At 32.2% G+C, this 8,462-nt stretch overlaps 1 protein-coding gene across 2 annotated transcripts in view; it reads left to right on the top strand.

Moving 5' to 3' along the window:
• The first annotated feature begins 390 nt into the window (after positions 1-390).
• LOC118182675 (KAT8 regulatory NSL complex subunit 2-like) overlaps positions 391-8,462 on the top strand; it is an 86,888-nt gene continuing 78,816 nt past the window's right edge. For both annotated transcript variants that reach the window (XM_035352065.2, XM_035352067.2), the window contains exon 1: positions 391-539. The gene's annotated coding sequence lies outside the window, so the exon portion shown is untranslated. The remainder of the gene's footprint in view (positions 540-8,462) is intronic.

Raw genomic sequence — 8,462 nt, 5'->3', positions numbered from 1 at the left:
TTTCGAAGAAGAGAAGTTTCCTTTTTCAATTTGATGAATGAGACATTGTGTTGCCTTGGCTACTAATGTTTAAAATTAATTTATGACTAGGAACAGCATGAATTATAAACAAATAGCTAAGTTATTGCATTTTATTTTTCGGCTATCGAAATGCGACGCTACGAGCAACGTTTTGAAACCAAAAACTCGTTATGAATTACTTTAGGACTTTGAATTGACTTTGAAAACGGTCACAGAGCATTCTAGAAAACGGACAAAATCACAATGAAAATTATCATTTGGCAGGGGTAGTGTCTTGTGCACAGGCATACTAGTACTTATCACATTCCACTGAGACACGCGGAATTGTATTTTACGTTAGAAGGTTTTCTGGACATTACTGCATTGGCCGTGGCCCGAAGAGCCCCTGCTATATAATTTTCCCTTTCCCCTCCCACGCTGTTAGGCTGAAAGACTAGCTAGAAGTGAACTGTTACTTTCGTTAATATTCTGAAAGCAGGCCCTTAAAGATCAAGAAATTAAAAAAAGTTGAGTTGCAAGTAAGGAACAATTAGTCGGTTTCAAATCATTTGTAGTTTCTTTTGAAGCAATATTCTACATAATTGATTGAGAGGTGACATTGTTATTCTAACAGTATGAAAAAGATAGTATGATCAGCTGTACTTTGGGTTTCATTCATTTTGGTCTATAAAGCGAAATTTTAATGTTCATGTGATATCTTGCACGAGTATTTAGTGAAAGAAATTTATAGGGTATAACATTGAGCAGTTATTTACTGTATTTTTTGTAGGTTCAGTGGTAGTAATTTTTGTGGTTTTGCTATTTGAGGCTAATTAGGGTGTCTTCCAAATAGCTTTAGTTGTTGGATTTAACTTTTTGGTAGAAAAATTTTCTTGGTTATTCCTGTTATTTAAGCATTGTATATCATTTTAAGGTTAGAGTAGACTGAAGGGTACCTCTTGTATTATCGCGAAGTTTTTTTTATTTTTTTTATTTATCGCCAAGTTGTTTCGTTTATCGCTAAGTTATTGTTTCATTTATGGTAACACAAGTAGTTGAATGTTTCGTAAATATACTTATTAATTATAGAATTATAGAATTGGGTGTTCCTTTCACTTTTTCAGTGAAAATATATTGATGTGAACATGGACAAAGTCAAGGGAGTGCACAATGCCAAGTTTGTACAATTCTCTGATGTTTTTTAAATGAAAACAGGTTGATGTGTACATGGATAAAGTCAAAGGAGTGTGCAATGCCTAGTTTGTGCAATTCTGTGATTTTTTTTAAGTGAAAATAGGTCAGTGTGCACATGGATACCGAGTTTGCGCAATTCTTTGACTTATTTTTTTGTCTTTGTGTAGGCCCACCAGTGGCCGAGCAGTAAAGTAGCTGAACGCTGGTAGTTCGGTCCGAGGTTAGAATGCCATGAGTGGGCTGGCTGCATGGCGTTTTCATGGTTTTCTCCCGTGTGTAACATGTATACGAGCCAGTTTCCCTTAGAAAGTCCTCCATGAAGGCATCCCTCCCCTTAGGCAGATAGCCCTCGAGGCTTTGCCATAATCTCACAGATACATTCAAACGTTGTCTTAGTGTAGTGGTGATTTTTGGTGCTAAAATCACCACTACGCAAAGCCAAAATAAGTCAAAGAATTGCGCAAACTTGGTATCCATGTACCGCCAAAAATCACCAATTTTCGCCAAGGTTTACCATATCAATCCTTCTGCCCTTTTGATCATGAAAGTTTAGAACAAGCACACTTATGTTATTTTCTCGAAAAATCTAGGAATTTCGATGAACATTGAGAATTTGTAAAATGAAATTCGCACGCACAAAAAGCATTGCTTTATAAGCATAAGAATTTTGCATGAATTAATTTCCGTTCTGATTAGGTATTTTAACATGTATGTTGTGTTAAATCTATAACCAAGTTTCAGTATTTGTTATGATAATACGTATTTTCAATCTGTATTTTTATTTATCCTTTCATATATTTTACTTTTGTTATATCATTTTCTTCCAGTTGTAATTAGAGATTCACTTTTAGATTTTCTTGTTGGAAAGCACATTATTGTATAAGTTACTAGTGTCTTACAGTACAAAGTCTGAGATCCGAACTCGTCGGGACTTCCGTGATTCCAGATTTGGGATTTATTTTTCCGGATATTAGATCATCAGTTTGAAACTAGTAAGATGGCATGTAGAAATTCTAAAATTAAAAATATTAAATCATAATTTTTGAAATAATGAAGCATTTATGATCCAAAGGGTATCAAAATTTACAAAAAAAAGCTTAATATTTATTTTTTTTACTTTATTAAACATTTCTTTCAATGTAAGTTGTTTAAGTTGCTTCGTTTTTTGTGCTAATACTTTCTCTTTAATTTTGTAGTCGGACATAATTTCTTGTTTAGTTACATTGTTCAAGTCCTGTAATTGCTGTGTCGAGAATTCCGACTAACTTGTCAATTGAAAATTTTTATTTTCAGTAACCTCTCTGTCACTTTCTTCACTATCGGTAGTGGTATTTTCTGGATCTTTCTGGTGACCTTTTGCGGTCCAGATTTTAGATCATTCTGGATGTCCGGATCTCAGACTTTGTACTGTATAAGCTGTTACTTTAAATATTAAGTAATGTGGTATTCTCATTTGAATAATTAGAAGTTTTTTTTTAACTATAATTGAAGAGACTGTGCAGTAATTTTAGTAAAACATTGATGGTTTACAGACATAATGCCAAACTAAGAATACATGCATTTGTGTGACACTAACTTTTATCAATGAATATGTGAATATGTTTGTTACAAAATAACTATTTGGCCACTCCAAAAGTATTATTTTCTTCCTGTGGAACTTTAATGTAAAATCATAGTAGAGCACTAATATTTAATGGCTAAGATTATCACTATTTCTCATTTTGAAACTAAGTTTTTATTGCCATCTTTATAGAAAGGTAATCTCTGAGGTTTATGTATGCTATTATGTATTGTTCTAAGGTGTATATAAGCAGTACTTTAAAATCCTTATGAGCTAAGTAATTTTGCTTTGATCTGGACTCTTAGCAGGATATGTAAGCAGCTCCCATCTGAATTTTTGTAGAGTGATCCTTATGATGTTACTGTAAGGAAGCAAATTTCTTTTCCTATTAGCTGTTTCAGGCAGTTTGAGTAAAATGCATGAACAAAATGGATGAGTGTATCACACTCGTCTTCTGAGTTAATTTAGATGAGTTTACAATGAACTGTAATACTGGCTCAATTAAACATACAGTAAAATTAATTTTCTATAAATATCTTTCTTTTTAAAGTTCTTGTCTTTCAAAATTTGATAATCATTGTCATTTGTGATTAGCAATTTTATTTAATATCTGCTTTTAATCAGCTGTAGCAGTCCAAGAATAATTGGTACTTCTTTGTTATAGCAACGTCCAAGATTGAATTGCCAGTCAACTGATGTATCTCACCAAAATCTGGTTGCATTTTCTTATACCTCTCTGCATGATCATATATTAGCACTGGCTGGGTGTTCTTTTATCTCGCCACTTGTATATTAGCACTGTGTTGTATTTTTTGTCTCGCCATATTATTCCTATACGATTCATTTCTGATAGTTTTCGAATTCGCATTATTTATTTAAAAATTTATCCATTGCATTTTTTTGGTAAAAATATATATCAGGGTGCCCCTTGACAAAAATTGGCAATTGGCCAGCAAGGCACAGTTTCAAGATGGCCGCTACACAAAACCAAAATAACAAGTCAGAGAAGTGCGCACTACCTTAATTTTGTCCATGTATATATCGATTCATTTTCACTTTAAAAAGAAATCGGGAGAATTAGGACCTCATATAAGGTTAAAAAAAGGTTACTCATTGCCAAAATTGAGCAAAATTTATAGCTGATCGAAGCTCAATAAACTGCATTTTAAATCACACAATGAAATAACATAAAAAAGGATGTACATATTATCTCATTTACGCACTACAAAAAGGAAATATTGACTTATCTTATTTAGAACTTTCTGTGTCTTCAGTCTGTGGCACATAAATTCCTTAACAGCATCCAAAAACTTTCTAAAATTATCTAAACTAGATTATGCATATTGCCGCAGATATTAAAAAAAGAGTAAAAAAATATTCTCCATAGTGCCGGACTGCTGATGGCATTTCTTCCGAAAATCCCTTTTTATTATATTCTACAACCTTTCGATAATGTTGATACGAGCTCCGGTTTCCGGATCCATAAATGTCACTGCACGATTTACTGAGAAGTGAATGAAGCCATTATCAAAAAGACACCAGCAGTTGGCAGTATGACTTCCAGCAATTGGATATGATCGTGTTTCCAGGTAAAATATTCTGTTGAATTGCATCCAACAAAGTTTCTTTTCATCTGTCCTCGACCACTTCAAAAAAAAAAAAAAAAAGTTCCACTTTCTCGTACCAAGCACCCAGTTTACCACCAGTAGCCATTTTAAAATGCAATGCACAAAATACGCAATGTACTTCCTAACCGTCATCCTAAGCAGAAATAAGCTGTTACAAATATTTTCCCATCAGTCAAATTCACTGCAATGACTCAACCAAGCACATTGTAATAGGGTTTTCATAATATTCAACTACTCACAGAGTTTCCGACTGTCCCAATTTTCGACCGCTCTCCAGCCAACTTGATTTACAATATATTTCTCCCAACTTTTTCTTATTCTTAAAATTTCTCCCAATTTTTATGAAACTTGGCTTAGTACTTTGTTATATGAACAAAAAAAAAAGTGATTTTGGATGTCTGAAAGCAATTGAATTTTCTCTAGATTATATCTAAAACAAAACCTTGTGAATCAGATGAGAATTTCTGCTTTGTGAGTGAGAGTATACATATCCAGAAATGTCTTTCTCCAGTTCTCCAATGGGCATCAAGCTCCACTGCATGTCATCTGGCATATATTAGCCAATGAGCACAAAGCATGCTCAAGGCTGTGATTTGGATGTTCTTTAGTTATTTCGTTCATCTTGTCCTGAGTTGTGTGAGTACATGTACCTTCGGGAAATAGTTTTAGAATTTATCATCTTTTGCTATGTCTGCGGGAAATGTGAAATATTCGTGTACGTTTCAAAAATTGTACACGGTTGACTTTCCTTCCTTCCATTATTTCCTTAAGGAAATGTAATAAATTTGATATGTGTACCATCTGTCGTTGTGATTTTTCGATTTTGCATGGTGGAATGGCGAATGTTCTCAAACATGTGCATATACAAAAACACAGGACAACATGAGTTTTTTTGAAAAAACGAAAAATTAAATTTTTCTTTGGAAACAAAGGACCAAAACGTTATTAATGCAAAATGTCTGTTCTCTGCCTTTTTACTGGAGCAAAACCTGCCGCTGAAGGCATCGGATCACACGGCAGCTTTATTTAGAAAAAATTTTTCCCAATAGTGAAATCACTAAGAAGTACTCAAGTGCAAGGACCAAAGCAGGTGCAATTGTTAAAGAAATGGGTTTGAAAAATAAATCTTCAGTTATTGATTGCATTAAAACAGCTGCATTCTGCCTCTTCACGGATGGAAGCAATAATACCGATTCAAAACTGTATCCGATTGTTGTTTCTTTTTTTAATCCAGAGTCTTCAGAAATTGAGTGCAGTTTACTTTCTGTCCCCACTTTAGAAGGACATTCGACAGGCTTTAATATACAACACAGCTAATTATTAAAACTTTAAAAGAAAATGCACTCCCTCTGGATAATTGCTTAGCACTTGGTACCGATAATGCACCAGTAATGGTAGGCTTGAAGACTGGTTTTGCAGGCATCTTAAGAAAGGAAAATTCAGATTTGCAGATTATGAGGTGTACCTGTGACCTTTTAAATTTAGCAGCTGAAAAAGGGGCAGCTTCTTTACCAATAAATGTGGATGAACACATTGTTGATATTTATTATTATCTTGAAAGGAGTTCTAAAAGGAAGGGAAAATTGAAACAGTTCCAACAGCTGCATAATACTGAAATGAGAAAAATTTTGAAATGTGTGTACATGCTGGCTGTCTTTAAAGAAATGCTTATATAGAATCCTCGGTCAATGGAACCCACTTCTTGCATTTTTTAAAGAAGTAAATGCTTCGAGAGTTAAGATAAAAGGCTCTATTGAAAGTTATAAAATACCTAAAGTAAATGGAGATGTAGTTACTACTCCCATTGTTAAAAATAGGTTTGAGAAAAATAAAGTAATTTCTGCACCATTCAGCAATTCAACTGGCAGTTCTCAAAATAATACTGCAAATATATAAGCGTAAAGCTGATACAGATTTCTGTCAAATTTAAAGAATTCCTCAACACATGAAACATTCTCCGATTACTGTAAGTTTATCTTGTAAAGAACGAATATTTATGTTTTTTTCTTCGGACCTTAACAAAGCTTTTTTTTTTTTTTTTTTACAATTTATTTTGCCATCATTCGATGTTCTTGACACATTTCTACAAAAGAGAATCCCATTAATTCTTGTTTTGCAATCAATAATTTATGATTTGTTTAAAGGCATTTTATCAAAGTTTGTAAAACCAGTCTGTGTTTTGTCTTGTCTATATATGATGTGATTTATGGTGAAATAGAAAATCAGAAGAAAGATGAAAATTTGGTAATAGGAGCTGCAATTAAAAAGTAGTGGAAGAACTTTCAGAAGAAGACAAAAATAAGTTTTGTCTTCTTCTGAAAGTGAAAGTTCTGACAAAAATAAGTCTGTTAGTGAAATCAGGCCTATGTGCTCTAGCAAATGCATCTTTTTCTGATATAAACAAATTAAATTTAAATTTAAACAAACACGTATAAAAGTAAAAAAGCAAATTTAAAGCCAAAAAAATATGTGTAAGCATGTAAAAGATTTAATTCTCAAACTAATCTACAACATCATTTAAATTCAGAAGCATAAGCAAATCAAGTACAAAACCAATCCATGAAAATTAATTCACTAATTTAGCAAATTAAAATTAATCCAAACAATTTTTTTAAAAATGTATAAGTGAATGATTGTTGAGCAGGCAGGAGACAGACTTATCAAGGGGAAGTTGCCTCCAAACCTAACTCTCCAATCATTCAATTCGTGTTTCATCATTCATGCAGGCAAGGGTAAAAGTCAAAACCAAAAGTAAAAAGTGAAGAATGTCTAAAAAGAAATACCAATAAAGTGGTACCCTTAGAAATTAGCATTTAAGAATTAAAGTTCTAAAAGAAAAATACCAATGAAGTCTTTTGAGAAACAAGTAAAGGCAAGTATTAAATTAAACTTTTAAAAAAAAAATTAAATTTTTTAAAAAACTAATTTTTTATAAAAAATAATTTAGAAACTAATGTATTTTAGAAACCCTTGTCTACAGAAACCTCCCCGACACGAATATGCATATCAATAAAAAGAAACTAAAAAAGAATTAATATCAATAATAAGAAACAAAAAGAGTAATAAAATTTTTTTATGTGTAAGGTATTTTTGTGTTGCTTGCATTTAAGAATTAGTAACTATTTAAAGTTAATTCATTATTAAAAACTATATTTTTATCATTTAAAAAGTCTTTTTAACATTGTGAAAAATCTCCTGATTTCTTAAAAAAAATTCCTGATTTTTAAGTGTCATAGGTTGGCAAGTATGTACTCAGATTACCAGAAGTGAAATAACAATTTGGCCATAAGTGAAACAACAACTTGGCGATAATCCAATTTTTTTTTTTTTTTTGTGAATTTAATTTATCAAGGAATGAGGTGGATGACGTGCCATTTTTTCAAGAGAAAGATCTTTTACCTGACAAACGCACGGAAATGGCCACAACGTAGAACTTTGTTAATGACAAAACCATCTGGAGCTGCAGTGTTCAAAATTGCACAAAGAAGAAAGACCTCCATGATGGAAATTGGTTCGGCGATTCTTGAATATTGTTTGTCACTGCTGTTAAATTTATGTATTTTTGGGGCGAGAAGTTGTCGGTCATGAAATGGTGTAACAAACAGCTTAATATGTGTGAAAGTGCTACAGTTGACTTGAACAACATATGATAAAATTATAATAATAAAGATAAGGTAAAGGATTCTTAAAAATATTCTTAGGAAGCAACGTGGCTATTATTGCTATTATTGTATATTATGTTGTTTATTTTTACAGTCACCACTTCTGAGCTTTACAAATAACACATTTTCTCGCATTATATTTCTGTTGCAACATAGTTACTTCCAAATACACTTTGGTAAATAAGCTTTGTTGCTTTTATAGGATGTGTTTAAATTTTTGAACTATACAGTGCCATAAATGCTTTTATTTGGAAAAAGAATTATCGTTTTATAAACTGGAACAACATATGATAAAATTATAATAATAAAGGTAAGGCTAAGGATTCTTAAAAACATTCTTGGGAAGCAACGTGGCTATTATTTTTATTATTATATATTGTGTTGTTTATTTTTGCATTCGCGTTTCACAAAGTTGAC

This window comes from Stegodyphus dumicola, chromosome X1 (assembly GCF_044657685.1).
Source record: "Stegodyphus dumicola isolate Sdum_Otavi_A_Nest chromosome X1, ASM4465768v1".
Lineage (NCBI taxonomy): Eukaryota > Metazoa > Arthropoda > Arachnida > Araneae > Eresidae > Stegodyphus > Stegodyphus dumicola.
The sequence above is the reverse complement of the archived record's forward strand: the minus strand, read 5'-3'. Positions and strand labels throughout refer to the sequence as shown.